This window comes from Hemiscyllium ocellatum, chromosome 4, assembly GCF_020745735.1.
Source record: "Hemiscyllium ocellatum isolate sHemOce1 chromosome 4, sHemOce1.pat.X.cur, whole genome shotgun sequence".
Taxonomy (NCBI): Eukaryota; Metazoa; Chordata; class Chondrichthyes; order Orectolobiformes; family Hemiscylliidae; genus Hemiscyllium; species Hemiscyllium ocellatum.
The window spans coordinates 104,179,554-104,202,279 of record NC_083404.1 but is presented as its reverse complement, the minus strand read 5'-3'; positions in this window follow the sequence as shown (position 1 = coordinate 104,202,279).

The following is a 22,726-nucleotide window of genomic DNA, read 5'->3' as shown; positions in this document are numbered from 1 at the left end:
TGAGAGTGTTTTACACCGTCCGGGGTCAGTACTGAGAGTGTTCTGCACCTTCAGGGGTCAGTGCTGAGAGTGTTCTGCTCTGTTAGGTAACAGTACTGAGGATGTGCTGCACCGACAGGGGTCAGTACTGAGGGTGTGCAGCACAATCAGGAATCAGTACTCAGAATGAGCTGCTCTTTCAGGGGTCAATACTGAGAGTGTGCTGCACCGTCAGGGGTCAGTACTGAGAGTGTGCTGCTCTGGGAGGGGTCAGTACTGAGAGTGATTTACACTGTCAGGGTTCAGTACTGAGGATTTGCTGCACCGACAGGGGTCAGTACTGAGAGTGTGCTGCTCTGTCAGGGGTCAGTACTGAGATTATGCTGCACTATCTGGGGTCAGTACTGTGGATGTGCTGCACGGTCAGGGGTTAGTACTGAGAATGTGCTACACCGTCAGGGGTCAGTATTGGGGAAGTCCTGCACTGTCTGGGGTCAGTACTGAGAATGAGCTGCGCTGTCAGGGGTCAGTACTGAGAATGGGCTGCGCTGTCAGGGGTCAGTACTGCGGATAGCTGCACTGTGAGGGGTCACTTCTGAAAGTGTGCTGCGCTGTCAGGTGTCGGTGCTCATTATGAGCTGCTCTGTCAGGTCAGTACTGAGTATGTGTTGCACCATCTGGGGTCAGTACTGAAGGTGTGCTGCTCTGTCTGGGTCAGTACTGAGAGTGTGCTGCACAGTCAGGGGTCAGCACTGAGAGTGTGCTGCCCTGTCAGGGGTCAGTACAGACAGTGTGGTGCCCTGTCAGGGGTCAGTACAGAGAGTGTGGTGCACTGTCAGGGGTCAGTACTGGAGAATGTGCTGCACTGTCTAGGGACAGTACTGAGAAAGTACTGCACTGTCAGGTGTCAGTACTCAGAATGAGCTACTCTGTCAGGGGTCTGTACTGAAGGTGCGCTGCTCTGTGAGGGTTCAGTACCGAGGATATGCTGCCCATCAGGGTTCAGTACTGAGGATTTGCTGCTCTGTCAGGTGTAAGTATTGGGGATGTGCTGCGCTGTCAGGGGTCTGTCCTGAGGATGTGCTGCACTGTCAGGGTTCAGTCCTGAGTATGTGCTGCACCGTCAGGGGTCAGTACTGAAGGTGTGCTACACTGTCAGGGGTCAGTACTGAAGGTGTGCTACGCTGTCAAGGGTCAGTCCTGAGAATGTGCTGCGCTGTCAGGGGTCAGTACTGAGAATGTGCTGCGCTGTCAGGGGTCAGTACTGAGAGTATGTTGCACTGTCATTGGTCAGTACTGAGAATGTGCTGCACTGTCATTGGTCAGTACTGAGAGTGTGCTGCTCTGTCAGGGTTCAGTCCTGAGTATGTGCTGCACCGTCAGGGGTCAGTACTGAAGGTGTGCTGCGCTGTCAGGGGTCAGTCCTGAGAATGTGCTGCACCGTCAGGGGTCAGTACTCAGAATGAGCTGCACTGTCAGGGTCAGTACTCAGAATGAGCTGCTCTGCCAGGGGTCAGTACTGAGAGTGTTCTGCACTGTCAGGGGTCAGTACTGAGTATGTGCTGCACCGTCAGGGGTCAGTACTGAAAGTGTGCTGCTCTGTGAGGGGACAGTAACGAGGATATAAGGGGTCAGGGGTCAGTACTGAGACTGTGCTGCACTGTCATGGTTCAGCACTGAGAGTATGCTTCTCTGTCAGGGGTCAATACTGAAAATGTGCTGCACTGTCAGGTGTCAAGACTGAGAGTGTGCTGCACTGTCAGGGGTCAGTACCGAGAGTGTGCTGCACTGTCGGGGGTCAGTACTGAGAATGTTCTACATCGTCAGGGGTCAGTACTGAGACTGTGCTGCACTATCAGGGGTCAGTACTCAGAATGAGCTGCTCTTTCAGGGGTCAGTACTGAGAGTGTTCTGCACTGTCAGGGGTCAGTACTGAGAGTGTGTTGACCGTCACAGTCAGTGCTGAGGATATGCTGCACTGTCAGGGGTCAGTACTGAGGAAGTGCTGCTCTGTCAGGGTCAGTACTGAAAGTGTGCTGCACTGTCGGGGGTCAGTACTGAGACTGCTGCTCTATCAGGGGTCAGTACTGAGGATGTACTGCACTGTCAGGGGTCAGTCTTGAGACTGTGCTGCACCATCAGGGAGCAGTACTGAGAATGAGTTGCATTGTTAGGGGTCAGTACAGAGAGTGTTCAACATTATCAGAGGTCAGTACTTAGTGTGTTCTACTCTGATAAGTGTCAGTACTGAGAATGTGTTGACCGTCACAGTCAGTACTGAGAGTGTTCTGCACCATCACGGGTCAGTACTGAGTGTTCTACATCGTCAGGAGTCAGTACTTAGTGTGTTCTGCTCTGTTAAGTGTCAGTACTGAGAGTGTGCTGCACTGTCAGGCGTCAGTACTGAGAATGAGCTGCTCTATCAGGGTCAGTACTGAGAATGTGCTGCTATGTCAAGGGTCAGTACTGAGGATGTGCTTCACTGTCATGGGTCAGTACTGAGAGTGTGCTGCACTGTCATTGGTCAGTACTGAGAGTGTGCTGCACTGTCAGGGGTCAGTACTGACAATGTGCTGCGCTGTCAGGGGTCAGTCCTGAGGAGGTGCTGCACTGTCATTGGTCAGTACTGAGAGTGTGCTGCACTGTCATTGGTCAGTACAGAGAATGTGCTGCTCTGTCATGGGTCAGTACTGAGAATGAGCTGCTCTGTCAGGGGTCAGTACTGAAGGTGTGTTGCTCAGTGAGAGGTCAGTACCGAGGATGTGCTGCACCGTCAGGGGTCAGAACTAAGAGTGTGCTGCTCTATGAGGGGTCAGTACTGAGAGTGTGCTGCACTGTCAGGGGTCAGTACTGAGAGAGACTTACACTGTCAGGGTTCAGTACTGAGGATTTGCTGCTCTGTCAGGGGTCAGTATTGGGGATATGCTTTTCTGTGAGGGGTCAGTACCGAAGATGTGCTGCATTTTCAGGGGCCTGTACTGAGAGTAGGCTTCTCTGTCAGGGGTCAGGACTGAGAATGTGCTGCGCTGTCAGGGGTCAGGACTGAGAATGTGCTGCGCCGTCAGGGGTCAGTCCTGAGGATGTGCTGCACTGTGAGTTGTGAGTACTGAAAGTGTGCTGCACTGTCATGGGTGAGTACTGAGAATGTTCTGCACCGTGAGAGGTAAGTACTACGAATGTGCTGAACTGTCTGGGGTCAGTGCTGAGATTGTGCTGCGCTGTCAGGGGTCAGTACTGAGGTTATGCTGCACTTCCAGAGGTCAGTACTGAGACTGTGCTGCACTGTCAGGGGTCAGTACTGAGAGTGGGCTGCACTGTCAGGGGTCAGTACTGAGAGTGTGCTGCACTGTCATGGGTCAGTACTGAGGGTGTGCTGCCCTCTCAGGGGTCAGTACTGAGAGTGTGCTGCGCTGTCAGGGGTCAGTCCTGTGGATGTGCTGCACTTTCAGGGAGCAGTACTGAAACTGTGCTGCACTGTCAGGGGTCAGTACTGAGAGTGACTTACACTGTCAGGGTTCAGTACTGAGGATTTGCTGCTCTGTCAGGGGTCAGTATTGGGGATATGCTGCTCTGTGAGAGGTCAGTACCGAAGATGTGTTGCGCTTTCAGGGGCCAGTTCTGAGAGTATGCTTCTCTGTCAGGGGTCAGTACTGAGAATGTTCTGCACCGTGAGAGGTCAGTACTGCGGATGTGCTGCACTGTCTGGGGTCAGTACTGAGAGTGTGCTGCACTGTTAGAGGTCAACACTGAGAGTGTGCTGCTCTGTCAGGGGTCCGTACTGAGAATGTGCCGCTCTGTCAGGTGTCATTACTGAGACTGTACTGCATTGTCAGGTGTCAGTACCGAGACTGTATTGCATTGTCAGGTGTCAGTACTGAGACTGTACTGCATTGTCAGGTGTCAGTACTGAGACTGTGCTGCACTGTCAGGGGTCGGTACTGAGGATGTGCTGCTCTGTCAGGGGTCAGTACTGTGCAAGTGCTGTTCTCTCAGGGGTCAGTACTGACAGTGTACTGCCATGTCAGGGGTCAGGACTGAGAATGTGCTGCGCAGTCAGGGTTCAGTCCTGAGGAGGTGCTGCACTGTCAGGTGTCAGTACTGAGAGTGTGCTGCACTGTCACGGTTCAGTACTGAGGATTTGTTGCTCTGTCAGTGGTCAGTATTGGGGATATGCTGCACTGTCAGGGGTCAATACTGAGAATGTGCTGTTCTGTCAGGGGTCAGTCCTCAGAATGAGCTGCTCTGTCAGGGTTTAGTACTGAGTTTGTGCTGCACCGTCAGGGGTCAGTACTGAAGGTGTGTTGCTCAGCGAGGGGTCAGGACTGAGAGTGACTTACACCGTCAGGGTTCAGTACTGAGGATTTGCTGCTCTGTCAGGGGTCAGTACCGAAGATGTGTTGCATTTTCAGGGGACAGTACTGAGAGTATGCTTCTCTGTCAGGGGTCAGTCCTGAGGATGTGCTGCACTGTCAGGGGTGAGTACTGAGAATGTTCTGCACCGTGAGGGGTCAGTACTGCGGATGTGCTGTACTGTCAAGGGTCAGTACTGAAACTGTGCTGCATTGTCAGGGGTCAGTACTGAGAGTGTTCTACACCGTCCGGGGTCAGTACTGAGAGTATGCTGCACTATTATGGATCAGTACTGAGAATGTCCCGCTCTGTGAGGGGTCAGTACTTAGTCTGTGCAGCACCGTCAGGGGTCAATGCTGAGAATGAGCTGCACTGTCAGGTGTCAGTACTGAGGAAGTGCTTCTCTCTCAGGGGTCAGTACTGAGAGTGTGCTGCTATGTCAGAGGTCAGTACTGAGGATGTGCTGCACTGTCAGGGTCAGTACTGAGAGTGTACTGCACTGTCAGGGGTCAGTACAGAGAGTGTGCTGCTATGTCAAAAGTCAGTACTGAGGATGTGCTGCACTGTCAGGGTCAGTACTGAGAGTGTACTGCACTGTCAGGGGTCAGCACTGAGAGTGTTCTACACCGTCCTGGGTCAGTACTGAGAGTATTCAACACCGTCCGGGGTCAGTACTGAGAGTGTGCTGCACCGACAGGGTTCGTTACTGAGAATGTGCTACTCTGTCAGGAGTCTGTTCTGAGAGTCTTCTGCACTGTCATGGGTCAGTACTGAGAGTGGGCTGCTCTGTGAGGGGTCAGTACTGAGAAAGTGCTTCTCTCTCAGGGGTCAGTACTGAGGATGTGCTGCTATGTCAGGGGTCAGTACTGAGAATGTTGTGCACTGTCAGGGGTCAGTACTGAGAAAGTGCTGCTATGTCAAGGGTCAGTACTGAGAATGTGTTGCACTTTCAGGGATCAGTACTGAGGATGTGCTGCTCTGAGACTGTTCTGCATTGTCAGGGATCAATACTTCGAGTGTGCAGCACCGTCAGGGGTCAGTACTGAGAATGTGCTGTTCTGTCAGGGGTCAGCACTGAGAGTGTTCTACACCGTCCGGAGTCAGTACTGAGAGTGTGCTGGACCGACAGGGGTCAATACTGATGATGTGCTGCACCATCAGGGTTCATTACTGAGAATGTGCTACTCTGTCAGGAGTCTGTTCTGAGAGTGTACTGCCATGTCAGGGGTCAGTACTGAGAGTGTACTGCCATGTCAGGGGTCAGTACTGAGAGTGTGCTGCTCTGTCAGGGGTCAGTAGTGAGAATGAGCTGCACCGTCAGGGGTCTGTTTTCAGCGTGCACCTCTGTGAGGTGCCAGTACTGAGAGTGTGCTGCTCTGTCAGGGGGCAGTCCTGAGAGTGTTTTACATCGTCTGGGGTCAGTACTTAGCTTATGCTGCTCTGTCTGGGGTCGGTACTGAGGATGTGCGGCACTGTCAGGGGTCAGTACTGAGGATGTGCAGCACTGTCAGGGGTCAGTACTGAGGATGTCCTGCACTGTCATGGGTCGGTACTGAGAGTGTGCTGCACTGTCAGGGGTCAGTACTGAGAGTGTGCTGCACTGTCATGGGTTAGCACTAAGAATGTGCTGCACATTAAGGGGTCTGCAATTCAAGTACTTCTTGCATCTTGTCATCTCTGACTTATCAGGTGCATGGAAAACGTCTGACAGTACTATTTGTATAGAACACAGGGTTTTCTTATTATTCTGGCCAATATTTGAATATCACAGAAGAATATCTGGCTACATTGCTTATGTCTAGAGATGTTTTTTGATTTTTATTTAAAGTGTTGCTTTTCAGTAACCTTAAAATTATTTACAAATATTCGACTGCCTATCTTGGGGATGTGTGACTCCCAAATCTGATTTTGGAACCACATTTCTACAGAAAGGTTGATAGAAATTTGATCTCTCCTTGAACTGCAGAGGATGCTGCAACAGTCAGGGTTTCAGGACCAAGGGTGAGATTTTTTGTCAGTTAAAGTCATCAAGTGATATGAAATGGAGACAGGTCAATAGAGCTGAACTACAGATCAACTGTCATGTTACAGGTAATTTCCAATCAACCTGTTCAGGGATGTTACTGTACAACTTGGGAGCAGATGGCCTCCTACCTCAATTGCACCCATAAACATCCTGTTTGCAATGTTACAGAATTATGGATCAGGCTGGACAGACTGAATGGCCTATACCATTGCTGTGTTTCCAGTTTTATACATAGAAGTAAGAGGTTTACTTTGTTCTCGTAGAAGCAGATCAGGTGCTGAAGGAAATCCTGAGGCTTAAGTTGAGCTGAAATCTTACAGTGGCAGTTCGAGAATTTTTTTTTTGTAGATATTTTTATTGAAATTTAACATTTTTGCAAATTTACAAAAATAAACAAAACTCTCAAATACAAACATTGATGTACAATTAAATCATATATACAATAGTCATAATTTAACAAAGAAAAGAGAAAGAAAGAAAACAAAAAGAGAAAAAAAAAGAAATGAAAAAAGAAAGAAAAAAAAACTCAACTTTCTACTAATCTAACCTATAACTAACCAGACTGTATACCTAAGTCTCTTACATGCTCGGAATGTATAAACATCAAATATAATAAAACCCGTATTCGCGCAGGATTCCTCTCCCAAGGGGCCCCGGAGCAGCCCGGTCTGAAATCTTCACTAAATAAAAGCCCTTGTTAGGATAGCCGAAATATCTGCATTTATATAATTCAAAAAGGGCTGCCATATTTTCTAAAATAATTCAGTCTTTCGGTGCACCATATTTGTGAGGAAGTCTAGGGGGATATATTCCATAATTAATCTGTGCCAATTTGAAAGTCCAGGGGGGCCCTCAGCCACCCAGTTCACCAAAATATTTTTCCTTGCACAGAAAGAGAGAATAGAAAATAGTCTCTTCCCATGCATATCCAGAGATGAGAGGTTCGAAAAGCCCAAAAGGAGAGATACAGGGTCCACCCTAATTTCCGTTCCTAAAATTTCTGTCAGGGTATTTGCCACTTTAGTCCAGTATCTGCGGATTTTCTGACAAGTCCACAGACAATGTGCAAGAGTACCCACCTCTATTTTGCATTTGGGACACATTGGAGATGCTCCTGCCTTAAATTTTGCCAGTCGAGCCGGAGCTATATGGGGCCTATGAAGTATCTTTAGTTGGATAGCCTGAGTTCTGTTACAGATAGCAATTCTTCTAGCATTTTCCCAAATGTCATTCCACATATCCTCAGAGATTTCTAGCCCCAAGTCCTGCTCCCATGTTTTAAGCAGGTCATCCATGTCTCCTGAGACTCCATCATGTAGCAAATGGTATATAGTACTAACGGAGGATGCGCCCGCTGGTCGTAAGACATTACGTTCTCTGTCTGATTTATAAAGACTATCTATTAATGTAGTCTTCCTCTGTATATAATCTCGAACTTGGAAGTATCGAAAGAGATCCCCATTAGGTATTCCGAATTTCAGACGCAGCTGCTCAAAGGACATCAGGATCCCATCTTTAAATAGGTCCCCTAAGCATGAGATGCCCCTGGATCTCCAGAGTTTAAAGGTGGCATCTGTAATCCCCGGTTGGAATCCCCATGCGCCTACTATTGGTGCATGGGGGGATGTTTTATGTGAGTTACCCTCATTTTGCCGCATTATATTCCAGGCCTTAATTGTGTTTAATATTATTGGATTTTTACAGTGGTCTGTAATGATTTTCCTCTTATCTGAAAATAAAAGGTTAATAAGTGGGTATTTTACTTGGGAGGCTTCGATATCCAGCCAAATTGATTGTGGATCAGATGAAACCCAATCAGCTATGTAACTTAGTAGGGAGCTTAACTGATATTTCCTAAAGTCTGGGAAGTCCAGTCCTCCCCTTGCCTGTGGAAGCTGTAGCTTCTTCAGCTTAATAAGGGGCCGTCTATGGTTCCAAATAAAGGAGCCCAACCAGCCATATAATTTACGTAGGGCTAGCCTTGGCAGCATCAGCGGGAGCATTCTCATAGGATATAAGAGACGGGGCAGAACATTCATTTTAATTAATGCTATTCTCCCTAGCCAGGAAATCGGAAGGTCTCTCCATCGCTGGAGGTCCTGCCTTATCCTTTCCATTAATTGTACAAAATTAGCCCTATACAGCTGATCAAATACTGGTGTGATAAAAATACCTAAATATAAGAAGCCCTCCAGGGACCAACGGAAGGGAAAAGGGGATCCGTCCATTATGTGGGGTATCATAGCCAGACCACCCATTGGCATGGCTTCCGATTTTGAAAAATTAATTTTATAGCCTGAGAATGCACTAAATGTATTAATACCTTGAATTAGACGAGGCACTGACATTAAAGGATTACTGAGGAATAAGAGAATGTCATCTGCATAGAGGGTAATTTTGTGTTTACCTGTACCAATCCTCGGGGCCATTATATTAGGATCAGTCCGGATGGCTTCTGCTAATGGTTCGATTATCAGTGTAAACAACAATGGTGAGAGAGGACATCCTTGACGGCAGCCCCTACCCACACTGAAGCCATCCGATCTTAACCCATTAGTAATAACAGCTGCTTTGGGGTCATTATACAATGTTGAAACCCATTTGGTAAACACCTGTCCAACGCCAAACCTTTCTAATGTGTAAAATAAATATGACCATTCAACCCTATCAAATGCCTTTTCCGCATCCAATGAAATTACTACTCCTGGTATCTTTCCCTGATGACAGGCTTGGATCATATTCAAGACCCTTCTGATATTATTGGATGATCTGCGGCCCTTAATAAATCCCGTCTGGTCCTCCTTTATAATATATGGCAGTACCCTTTCTAGTCTTAGTGCTAACATTTTTGAGAGAATTTTAAAGTCTACATTTAGTAAGGATATTGGTCTGTAAGATGCACAATCTTCTGGGTCTTTTCCTTTTTTGAGGATAAGAGAAATATTTGCTTCTTTCAGCGTGGGCGGGAGACAGACCTGACTATGCGCAAAATTATACATATCCATAAGTGGGTCAACCAATATTCCTGTAAATTCTTTATAGAATTCAGCTTGAAAACCATCCGGGCCCGGTGCTTTTCCGCTCTGAAGTTGCCTAATTGCCTCAAGTATTTCTTGGACTGTTAAAGGGGTATTTAGGGCCGACACCTGTTCCGGAGTCAGGCCCGGGAAGGTCAAATTTTTAAAAAATGACTGCATCCTCCTAATCCTATCTTCACAATCCTGCGATCTATATAGTTCAGAATAAAATTCTTTAAAGGTCGCATTGATCTTTTTATGATCATGAGTCAGGGTACCTGTACTTTCCTTGATGGTCGGAATAGTTTGAGGGGCTTTCTCTTTCTTTGCAAGAAATGCTAAGTATCTACCCGGTTTGTCGCCATATTCATATAATCTTTGTTTCGCAAATAATATTTCCCTTTTAGCCGTTTGAGTAAGCGCAGTGTTTAAAGCTGTCCTAAGAGCTGTAATCCTCTGCAATTTTGTGATAGAAGGTCTATCAGCGTATGCTGTTTCGGCTGCTTTTAGGCGAGCTTCGAGCAGACGCTGTTGCTCTCCCTTCATTTTCCTCTGGGTCGCTGAATAGGAGATGATCAAACCTCGTGCATAAGCTTTGATGGTCTCCCACATCATTGACGGATTGCTAGCCGTACCAGTATTAATTTCTAAAAAAGTTTTAAGTTCTTGGGAGAAGTACTTTAAAAATTTGCTATCTTTTATCAGGAAGGGGTCCATACGCCAATGCCGAGCAGATGTCCCATTGTTCTTTACCTTAGTTTCCATGTATACAGCGGCATGGTCAGAGATTGCTATAGTACCTATTTTACAGGTTGCTATAGAGTTTAGAAAAATCGATGGGGCAAAAAACATATCAATTCTTGTGTGACATTTATGTGGATTAGAGTAGAAAGAAAAATCTCTACCCTGTGGATGGAGACATCTCCATACATCTACCAATCCTAATTCTTTATTCAGGTCCGCCAGTTGTCTAGATCTGGGAGATACTCCAGCGGCACTCTTGGGAATCCTGTCTATTTCCGGATCCATAATACAATTAAAGTCTCCCCCTATAATTGTATGACGGGCACCAAAGGCCATCAGTTTTGAAAAAGCTTCCGTTATGAATTTAAAGGGGTGTGCCGGGGGGCAGTATACATTTAAGATCCCATATTCCTCTCCATTTATGAGGGGTTTAATCAAAATATATCATCCAGATTCGTCTTTTATCTGATTTAGAATTTTCAAAGGGAAGTTCTTCCTGACAAGGATAACCACTCCCCTGCTTTTTGAATTAAAAGAGGAAAAAAAGGCCTGATCAAATCCGCCCTGTCGTAATTTTAAGTGTTCTTTATCCGACAGGTGTGTCTCCTGTAGGAGAGCTATATCAACTCTCTCCTTCTTAAGATTTGATAATATTTTCTTCCTTTTAACTGGCGAATTACTCCCCCTGACATTCCAGGTGCACCACTTAACCGACTGTTCAGCCATAATCATCTGGACAGATCCGAGACCCCTCGGGAGGGGAAACCCTATCTAGAACATCCCGAGCATGGAGCATACAAGATTTACAAAAGTAAAGATTCTCTGATACACTCAAAACAATATAACAAAAAACTCTTTCTAAGTATAAAAAATATAAAACATTCCGAATTGGAGATTTTCCCCCTTGTTCCCAGGGAGCGTCACTTCCTCTCCCACAGTCCATCTTACCCTCTTCCAACCAGTGCCCCACCCTTGACCCAGGTGTTCCTCAATAAAATGAGGAGAATTCAAATATAATATAAAGCTAGAGTTAACAGTGAACACCCCACCCCCACCCACACCCACATCTAAATATATTTGGGAATATTAATACCATATATAACTATAAGATTACAATCTCAACACGTAATACTTAAATATAATACCACAGAATAACAGGGGAAAGAAAAACAACCCCGCTCCTAAAAACAGAAGTAAAATAGAATAAGGTAACCACCTCCCCCCATCAACATTAACCAAACGCCCCAACATATATATATACATACACACATAGGGGGAAAGATAAGAAAAGATGAAGGGATGTAAACCAAAATAATGGGAAAGGCAGACCAGCGTCCACAATCTCTTACAGCTTATTTAAGAGAGTCCAAGAATTCCTTAGCCTTCTCCGGTGATCCGAAGTTATATATGGATCCTTCGTGGCTAAGGCGTAGCGTCGCTGGATATCGTAAGGAGTACTGGATATTTAAGTCCCTTAAACACTTCTTCGCCTCATCGAATGCCTTCCTCTTTCGGACCAAAGCTGGGGAGAAGTCCTGGAACAGCATGATCCTGGATCCTTTGTGGGTCATAGCTTGGGGATCTTTTCCCAGATTTCTTGAGGCTTCCAGGAGCATCTGCCTCTCCCTATAGCTCTGCAGCTGGAACAGGACCGGGCGTGGGCGCTGGGTTGAGCCGGGCCCACGTACTGTGACCCGGTAGGCCCATTCTACCCTTACCTGGCCTGATCCAGCCTGCAGATTTAAAAGTTGTGGCAGCCAATGCTCTAAGAATGCTGTCAGCTGGCCTCCCTCTTCCTGCTCGGGAAGGCCCAACAACCGAATATTTTTTCTACGACATCGATTTTCGAGGTCATCAATGTGGTTTTCGAGGTTCTGGACTCGATTCTCGAGAAAACGGATGTGGTCGGCTGTTGATTTTATCCCAGTCTCTGAGGCTGCGGCCTTCGACTCCACCTCTCTGACTCGGCACTCCAATTCCTGAATGTCTCTGCCCTGCTTCTGCAGCTCGGCTGATAGTGCTTCTCTGCTCTGCCGAGACTCATCGATAAAAGCATCAATCTTCGCCTCCCACCTGGCAAACATCTCCTCAAAGCTCATCTTCATTGGTAAATCTCCTGAAGTAGCTGAAGACACCTTTGTTGCAGCTGAAGAGGGAGAGGGTGGGGGAGGGGTCCCTGCTTTCTTAGAGCCGCCTGTTCCCTTCCCTTTACTCATTTTCCAGCTAGTATTAGACTATTTAAATGTACTAATAGGTAACTATTTAAGGTTAACAACTATTATAAATGGTTTAGTGAGTGTGGTGGGGGTGGATAGCCCACTTTTCCCAAGTTTTGGGTAGAGCACTGTGGACTCAGTCTTGCTGGGTCGCCGCCATCTTGGATCCCCCCCCCCCTCATTGTTGGTTTATTTTCTCCCTTGGCTTAACCTTTGACTCTCCCAGGAGTGGCTTAGGACTGTGAACCATGGGCTTGGGGCTACGGGTGGGATATTTTTGGTCATTGAAGTGTAACCACAGATATTATCAAATTGGATCAGGCTTCCCTGAGCGGCTGATCTTTTTCTTCCCATCATGTTGACAGAGTCCCATTGTTTGTGGCACACAGCTACATTCTCCAGCAAAACATACACTTCTTTTATGCAAAACATTGGTTATTAGAAATTACAATGTGCTGAAGATTTTTAGTCAGTTATGAAGAGGCTGCACTCTTCCTTGAGGCAAAAGTGAGGACTACAGATGCTGGAGATCAAAGTCTAGATTAGAGTGGTGCTGGAAAGGCACAGCAGGTCAGGCAGCATCCATGGAGCAGGAAAATCAATATTTCGGGCAAAAGCCCTTCATCAGGAATGCTGCCTGACCTGCTGTGCTTTTCCAGCACCACTCTAATCTAGACTCTGCACTTTCTCATCACTTCAGGCAGCCATTAAAATGCTGTCTGAATCAGAACCCACTGGAGCAACAATCCCACCTGTACATGTTGCACTAAGAGGAGATTTAACTGTCATGAATAATCGTGTATTTGTTTCAAAGCTTTGGCAGCAGTACCCAATATATCTAACAGCAACCTTGGCTGCTGGTGTCTCCAAGTGTGCAGGACAGTGAGGAGCTGTGTCACAGTGATTAATGCTGTAATCTCAGAATCTGGTGGGTGGAGATTCAAACCTACTTTAAACACCTCATTGTCAGGAATGGAAGAATGCCAGAAGTGCTGGTTTTGCGTGGCAGATATCTATTTTTGTTCCCTTAGACTTCCAAAGCACTTGGTGAAAAATAGAAAACGGGGAGGGAAGGGATATTTCTCAGAACCTGGCCAACAATTTATGCCATCAGCCAATGCCACAATGACAAATTCTCTCATTGTCTTTAGTGGAAATTAGCAGCCAGTTTTTTTTACACCAACGAGTGGATAGTTACACATTTTGGAATGTCCTGATGTTGACAAAGGCACGGTATATATGGATGTCCTGCCTTCTGTTTCATAGATGCTTTCAGCACAGCAGAAAGTAACATTGTAACATAAGACCAAGCTGCAGGAGTAGACCATATGGCCCTTCAACTCTGCTCCACCAATCAATGAGATTGATTTGATTTTAACCTCAAATCCAAATTCCTAGCCACCTTGGTTACCTTTCATGTTGTTGCTTGTCAAGAATCCCGTCTCTGCCTTACACTAGTCAAAGACTTTGCTTCCGTCATCTTTTCAAGAAGTGAATTTCAAAGGCTCACCACTCTCTGAGAGAAAAAACGAACATGCATTTCCTCATCTCTGATTTAAAAGGGAACCCCTGATGTTTAAAAAAATGATCCCAGTTGTTGACGAAATAATTCCCTTCACATTTACCCTATCAAAACTCATCAGAATCTTACATCTTTCAATCATGTTATCGTCACCTGTCGGCCTTTTTACCAGCAGATGTAACCCTTTCTCATAAGACAACATTCCCTTTCCAGATATTAGTCTGGTAAATGTTATCTGAATTGCTTTTAATGCACTTACATCCTTTCTTAAATAATGTGAATTCCATATGCATCTCACTGGTGCAAATAGCTGAAGTATTAACTCCTACTTTTGTATTCAGTTACCCTTGCGACAAATGGTAACGTTCTCTTAGTTTTCCCAATTACATGCTGTACCTGCATACAAGCCTTCTGTGATTTATACACTAGGTCACCCAGAGCCCCCTGCATCTCAGAGCTCTGCAATCTCTCACCATTAAGGTAGGTGCTTTTTTTTGTTCTTTCTGCCATTTTGTTCAGGACAGACATTTAACTCAACCATGCAAACCTGAAAACAACCATTACTCTCCAATGTGACGGACTCATCTTTGAGCTTAGGAGTTGGGACATCATGTTGAGGTTGTACAGGACATTGCTGCTGTGTGCAGTTCTAGTTGCCCTGTTTTAGGAAGGATATTATTAAACTGGAAAGGCTTCAGTAAAGATTTACCAGGATGTTACCATGAAGGGAGGGTTTGAGTTATAAAAATAGGCTTGGAATTTTTTTTGCTGGAGCACAGGAAGTTGAAGGGTGATCTTATAGAGTTTTATAAAATCATGAGGAGCTTAGATAAGGTGAATAGCAAAGGTCTTTTTCCTAAAGTACACAACTTCCAAGTGAGTGGGCATAGTTTTTAAGGTGAGAGGAGAAAGATTTAAAAAGGACATAAGGAGCAATTTTGTTTTCACACAGAGTAGTTAGTGTGTGGGACAAACTGCCAGAGGAAGAAGTGGATGCAGGTACAGTTGTATTCAAAAGACATTTGGATAAATATATGAAAAGGAAAGGTTTGAAGCAATATAGGCCAATGCAAGCAAGTGGGACTAGTTTAGTTTGGGAACATGTATGAGATGTTGGACTGAAAGGTCTGTTTCGATGGTGTGTGACTCTATTTGACTCTATGTGAAATTCTGAGCATCTCTCCTGCAGTAATTCTTGTTTGGGATGTACTTGTTGATGTTGGATGAGCTGGTGATCCAGAGAGCCTTCAACATGCTGCGTTGAGGCAGTCAGTTGCCAGAGGTAAAGCTGGGCAGCTCTTTGACAGAGCAGCACAGGCATGATAGACTGAATGATGTACTGTAAGATTCTGTCCTCTGAAATGACCTGGGGTATCTGGTGTGAGTCAATAGGTGGATAACAAGGGTCAATGGACCTGAAACATTAACTCTGCTTTCTTTCCACAGATGTGGACAGACCCACTGAGTGTCTCCAAATGTTCCTGTTTTTGCTGCAGTTCTTTTTTGGTTGGTTTGATAGATGTTTGGTGACACATTAGCAGGAGATGTCACTTGTGTTTTACACTAACATTACACTGATGGGGTCTCACAGTTTAATGGGACTAAAACCTGAACTGCCCTTCCTCTTTTTACTCCTTGTTCCTCACTGTGAATAGATTAATTTTTACTGACTTTAATTGATTTTTTTCCATGATATAATCCCTATTTATCATCTGTTAATGGATTGATCACAAGTTTAGATCACATGGAATATAGGAAGAACCAGCTACTTGGATACAGAAATGGCTTGAATGTAGAAGACAGAGCGTGGTGGTGGAGGATTGTTTTTCAGACTGGAAGCCTGTGACCAGTGGTGTGCCACAAGGATTGGTGTTGGGTCCACTATGTTTAATCATTTATATAAATGATTTGGATATGAACATGGAAGGTAAAGTTAGTAAGTTTGCAGATGACACCAAAATTAGAGGTGTAGTGGACAACAAAGAAGGTTACCTTAGAGTATGACTGGATGTTGATCAGATGGGTCAGTTGGCTGAGGAGTGGCAGATGGAATTTGATTTAGATGAATGTGAGGTGCTGCATTTTGGAAAGGCAAATCAGGGCAGGACTTACTCACTTAATGGTAAGGTCCTGGGGAGTGTTGCTGGACAAAGAGACCTTGGATTTCAGGGTTATAGTTCCTTGAAAGTGGAGTCGCAGGTAGATAGGATAATGAAGAAGGTGTTTGGTATGCTTTCCTTTATTGGTCAGAGTATTGAGTACAGGAGTTGGGAGGTCATGTTATGGCTGTACAGGTCATTGGTTAGACCACTGTTAGAATATTGCCAGCAATTCTGGTCTCCCTCCTATAGGAAAGATGTTGTGAAACTTGAAAACATTTAGAAAAGATTTACAGGGATGTTGCCAGGGTTGGATGGTTTGAGCTATGGGGAGAGGCTGAATAGGCTGGGGCTGTTTTCCCTGGAAACTGAGGGATGATCTAACAGAGGTTTATAAAATTATGAGGGGCATGGATAGTATAAACAAGATTTTTTCCCTTGGTTGAGGGAATCCAGTACTAAGGTGAAAGGGGAAAGATATAAAAGAGAACTGAGGGGCAACTTTTTCGTGCAGAGGGTGGTACCTGCGTGAAATGAGCTGCCAGAGGGAGTGGTGGAATAACAGCACAGCATTTAAAAGACATTTGGATGAGCACATGAATAAGAAGGTTTAGAAGGATATGGGCCAAGTGCTGGCAAATGGGACTAGATTAATTTTGGATATCTGGTTGGCATGGACGAGTTGGACCGAAGGGTTTATTTCCGTGTTGTATATCTCTATGACCTACAGTTGGATCTCTCTAGCCCAGCCATAGAAATAAATAAATGTTTCTGTAGCCTTCCCTATCCCCTTTCTCTCTTTCATACCTCCTCCTTCTCTGTTTTTTCACCCACTTCCTGCGCTGCTCTTTAGTCTCCTTTTCATCATTTCCTAAACAGGGAGACAATGTCTTCATCCCAGTCCGGTCTGACCCCTGTGTCGTGCTGCCTGAGACGCGTTAATAAATTCATCAAGTTCCACCCACTTCCCTCACTCTCCAGACCATGGGTAGGAGGGGAAGGGGATAGAGACACTGCAGATTCTTCTCGCATTCCCATTGCCATCGAGAAAGGGCGCGTTGCTAAGCAATTCGAGATGATGCGTTTTAAAGGCAAGGGAATGGTTGTCACATTCAGTCGGCATCGTCCGAGCTCGTCCCCATGTAAATCTACAAAGGGATTCCAACATTTGACAATGTATGTGTGTGCGTGTGAACATGTATGGGGTTCAAACCGTGAGAATGTGAGTGTGAATGTCAGTGTGTGTGTGTGTGAATGTGTGGGGCCGAATGTATGTGAGAACGTGTTCTGGACGAGAGTGCAAATGGAATGTGCATGTGAGAGAGGATAAGAGTTGAATGAGTGTGTGTGTGTGAGAGAGCTGTTGGAGGTTCACTCATCCATTCACAGCGACAAGCCTTTTCCCCACTGCCCAACATGAATCACTAATGATGAGGGAGCTGAGTGGTGCGCACCGCGCTCTGTCTGTCTGAATCAATTCAACGTCTAAATAATCCAGATTGCAGAGTGTAAACCGATTACTGTAATGCTGTTTTACAGGCGCCATCTCCCAGTCCGTCCACTGCAACAACGCTGAGTAAAGTGGGGCTTAGACTGGAGGGGTGTGTGGGAGAGTGAATGCTTGATGTGGGGTTAAGGCTAGAAACAGCCAGGGCGCGTCATAGCTACGTCTGCAGCACAGACACCGAGAGAGAGAGAGAGAACTAAACCCACAGATTAATTGGATTCTCATCTTCTCCAACAGTGTGTGTGGACCTCACCCTCCCCCTCCCCTACCCCACCCCCCCAAACAATCCAACCGAATTAAAACAAAAGATGAAGAAGTGCAGAATTTAATTTTTTTAAAAATAATATCAGAATAGAGAGAAGTTGGAAGTTTGGTTGCTTGGGAGCCGAGAGAATCGAGATATTCCAACATGGACAGGAGGATTGAGGGTAAACCCTGCTGCAGGCTGCAAGGCTGGCAGCTAATTCTGTTTGCCTGGGCTCTCTCCGTCCACTTCATGGAAGCGGCTATTACCGGTGAGTAACTTGTGGCAGTGACTGAGGGGAACCCATCCCTCCTGGGTGGCGAGCGTGGCGGTCATCACCAGCTTTTGTCTCTCCTTCTGATCAAACCTTCCTGCCTACAGTGTAATATATGGTAAAGCTGATGGTCCCAATGGTTTTTAAATGCCTCCACAGTCCAACTTGCTATAAATAGGATACAGGGATGGAGCTTCAATGGGATTGCAATATAATGTGGAGGAATGATTTAAAGGAGAGGGGGAGGTGGCGGTTCCACATGCAACACTTGCATCAAAGACACGGAAAGGAGCTTCATCTGGAACAACTGATGTATCTGAAATAATCAGATGTGGAACCAGTCCCTCCCAGCCTTCCCTGTGAGCTCTATATTATGAGAGCTATACTATATTGAATGGGTAGTCTCGGTTATATTCAGACTGGGCAATTTTGAAAGTACTGTATGTACATTTGACAATATCGATCGTGTGACCTACGTAAATTGAGCGATTATAGGTTGTAGATTCGGCAATGTAAATTCTATATAGCTTTGGCAATATGGTTTACATACCGATATGTATGGTCGAATAATATGGGTTATATACAGATTGGGTAATATGAGTTGTATAAAGGCTGACTTATATAGATAGTCTGTGATTGGGTAATATAGACTGTGTATAGGTTGGATTGGTAAATATCTACATACCAGTGAGGTTATATATGTTTATCTAGTTTGAATATATAGAGATTGGAATAATATAATTTGCATGTAGGTGAGGAATGCCAGTTACATAGATTGGGTACAGATATTTGCGTGCGAATTATGTATAAAGATTTTATACATCTTGGGAAATATAGATAAAATGTGGAATGGCAATATAGATTGGTAATATGTACCAAATACATATTGGAAAATATCAATAATATTTAGTAATGTGTACTGTGTTTAGATTCAGTGATGAAGATTGAATGGGTTGTATGTTGGAGTATCTGTTTTAAATGGTTCAGGTAGAATAATGTAAATTTGTCTTCTGTATTGTATATGTAAGTATCAATTGTTCAGTAATATATGCTGTATATTTAGACTGTATAAAGGTGGGGTGACCTAGATTGGTGGTCAGTTTAATAAATACAGAATACAGATTGGGTAGAGATCATGAATGCATTTTTTATACATATAATACAAAAACTGGCATTTGTTGATTGGGTTCTTACACAGATTGAGTCATAAATTATTATTGATTCCTATAAAAAAGTAATGATAATATTGCATGTTTGTGACTATTACCATCACACCTGATTTTTGCACACTGTGACATTCCCTGTATTCTAAACCACTTCTGATGGAAAAGATAACCAGCAGCTTTGTCTTTTTTTTGTTCTCTTTCTTGTTGCTGTGTTAGAATTTGCCAGTTAAGATGTCTGCTCTGTGTGAGCCAGTAATTTTTTTCTATATTGTAGCCAAAACCACCTTGGTATTTACTGATTCAGAACCATCTCATCCTTAAGAGAGACAGAGAAAAAAGGAGTTGAATACAGGGCAGAGGGGGTCCGCAGTCCTTGGCTGATACAGACTTCATGTAACATGTGCCTTGACACAAGGTAGTACATCTTCTGCACAACGTTGGATGATAATGGTACAGCTTCAGCAACAGTAGAATTCAACATGTCTCTGCCAATTATGATCATACAACCATTACAGTCATTGCACAATGCACGCAGACTCATACATTTGCCAAATACTCTACATATGCATCAAATAGACCAAAGTTAAGAATCCTATTTATCTACAATGTTTCACCATCAAACAGTCATTAAATACCAATGTAGAGTTACTGGGTGGGGCAGTGTGAAGTGGTGTGCACCTTTGGTCTCCTTTGTGAGATTTTGGATGGAGGTGGCTATATAAAGATTTCATCCACAGTGTGATTTGTACAAATGTAGTGTAAAATTTAGGGTTGCATAGAGATGTTATGTCGTTTGAGGAGTTGTATTATAGATACAGTGTATAGTTTGGGTGTCATAGAGTCCCAGTGTAAAGAGTTTGTATCACAGAAAGAGGCCATTCTGCTCATTGCACTGTCCACACTAGTTATTAAGCACCCATCTACTTCAGTATGTTTTTTCAGCACATGGCCCACAACTTGTATGCTCTGGTGCTTCATTGGATCATCTAAATACTTGTTGCATGTTGTGTTGGTTCCCCTCTTTATCACCTTTTCAGGCAGTAAGTTCTAGATACCCACCATACTGCAGTGAAAAATTCTTCATTGAATCCCTTTCAAATTTCCTGCTCTTAACCTTAAATCTATGCCTCCTGGTTATTGATCCCTCTATTGAAGAGAAAGCTTCCTATTTATCCTAACTACAACTTCCATAATTTTGTACATCTCAATCAGGTTTCCCTCACAATTTTTTCACCTCTGTCTTCAAAGGAAAATAACCCCAGCCTATCTAGTCTTTCCTCAAAGCTGAAATACTCCCATACAGGGGCACTACAAGTAGCAGGGGACCCAGCAATGAACCCTGTGTTATGCCATTGGACACAGGCTTCTAGTCACAAAAACAACCATTGACCATTACCCTTTGCCTCCTGACTGTCAACTAATTTTGGATCCATTTTGTCAAATTGCCCAGGATCCCATGAGCTCCTACCTTCTTGACTGATCTCCCATGTGAGAGCTTGTCAACTGCCTTCCTGAAGTCCATGTATACTGCATCCATTGCACTACCCTCATCCATAGTTCATCCCTACTGGAATAATGGCATATTGTTAGCTGTCCTACAATCTTCTCACAACGCTCCAAAGAAGATTTGAAAATTGTTGTCTCCTACAGCAGCGTGGGATTTATCTCACTTGGGCTTAAGGACTTATCCAATTTTAAGGCCGATAAATCACTAAAACCTCTTTCTCTCTATTGTATTTTGTTCAAGTATGTCACAGTTCCATCCTTGATTCAGATACTTAAATTGTTCTTCTTCATTCTGAATACAGATGTAAAGTACTCATTTAAAATCTGATTTGTGTCTTTTGGCTCCAGCGACCGTTTTCCATTGATGCCTCTAATGGGTCCAATTTTACCCTGGTTATCCTTTTGCCCCATATATTCTTATAAAATACATTTGAATTTTTCTTTGTTATCCTTGCCAATGTTTTCTCATGCCCTATCTTGGATTTGCTAATTTATTTTTATTTATCCCCTTATTTTTTCTAAACATCTGTAGCAATTCTAGTGTACTGAACTCACGGTATCTGTCGTAAGTGTCCCCTTTTTTCTAATCCAACCCTGTCTATTCCTCAACATCCAAGGTTCTCTGAATATTTAGTTCCACTCTTCATCGTTAACAGAAAATGTTGGTCCTGCCTTTCCATTTTCCCTGTTTGAATGTCTCCCACTGTTCTGGCATAGGTCTTCCACAAAGTAAGCGCAGCCATTTCTCTTTGGATCTTGTCTTATCATATTAGAATCTGCCTTGACCCAATTCAGAACCTTTATTTCTGTTTTCTGTTTGTCTTTTTTCCGTGACTACCTTGAATCTTGCTGAGTCATGGTTACTATCATTGAAATGTTCTTCCACTAAGCTTTCAACCACATGTCTGACTTCATTCCCTAAAACTAGGTCCAGCACTGCCCTTTTTCTTTTAGGACATTATACAAACTAACCCTAAAGATGTGCAAGTTAAGTGAATTGGCCATACTAAATTGCCCATAGTGTTCAGGGATGTGTCGGGGGTAGGTGCATTAGTCAGGGATAAATGTAGAATAATTGGGTAGGGGAATGGGTCTGGGTGGGTTACTCTTCGGAGGGTCAGTGTGGACTTGTTGGACCGAATGGCCTATTTCCACACGTTTGGGATTCTGTGATTCTATGATTCTATAACTCAAAAAAAATTCTCCTGGATACATTTTAAGAATTCTACCCGCTGTTATCCTTTCACACTTTATCTATCTGAATTAATATTTTAGAAGTTGTAATCTCCTATTATTATTACTTTTTTAGTTTTACACTTCTTTGAAATTACTTACATGTCTGCTCTCCTGTTTCTCCCTGACTGTTTGTGGTTGGTAATATAAACAACAGTGTTCAAAGGTGGGATGTATACCCAGGTAATGTGCCTGTGAGCATGTCAGAAGTGCGAATTTATCTATAGATGCAGTGTACAATTAGGTGATGATAAGCTTAGAATAAAATATAATAGTCACAGAAACTGACAGCAGGATAGAGGGCATTTGTTTCATAGTGACTGGTGGCTGATCCTGCCTAATCATGTTTCTCAGCTCTATGTTTGTAATCTTTTGAGTTTCAGTATTCTAAGTGCATATCCAAGGAGTTTTTAAAGTGATATGAGTGTTTCTGCCTCCAACACATTTTCAGGCAGTAAATGCCAGATCCCTACCATCCGCTGTGTGAAAAGATTTTTTCTGAGTTCCTTTTATGTCTCTGATGTTTTACTCTAAATCTATTCTGTCTTGTTACCTATCCCTAAACTGGGCGTTGATATCCACTCTATCCAGACCTCTTAATTTATTACTCTTCAAGTAGGTCTTTCCTCGGTGTCTAAACTTAACCTATCCAATCTTTTATCATCAATAAAATTTTCGAGTTCAGGCAACATGCTCATAAATCATCTCCATTGCAATCACATCTTTTCTATACTGCAGCAACTAAAACCGCAGACAGTACTTGAGCTCTGGTCTAATTCATGTTTTAATTAGTTCATCATCACCCCTCCACTTTGATGTTTTGTGCTTCAACTAATGAAAACA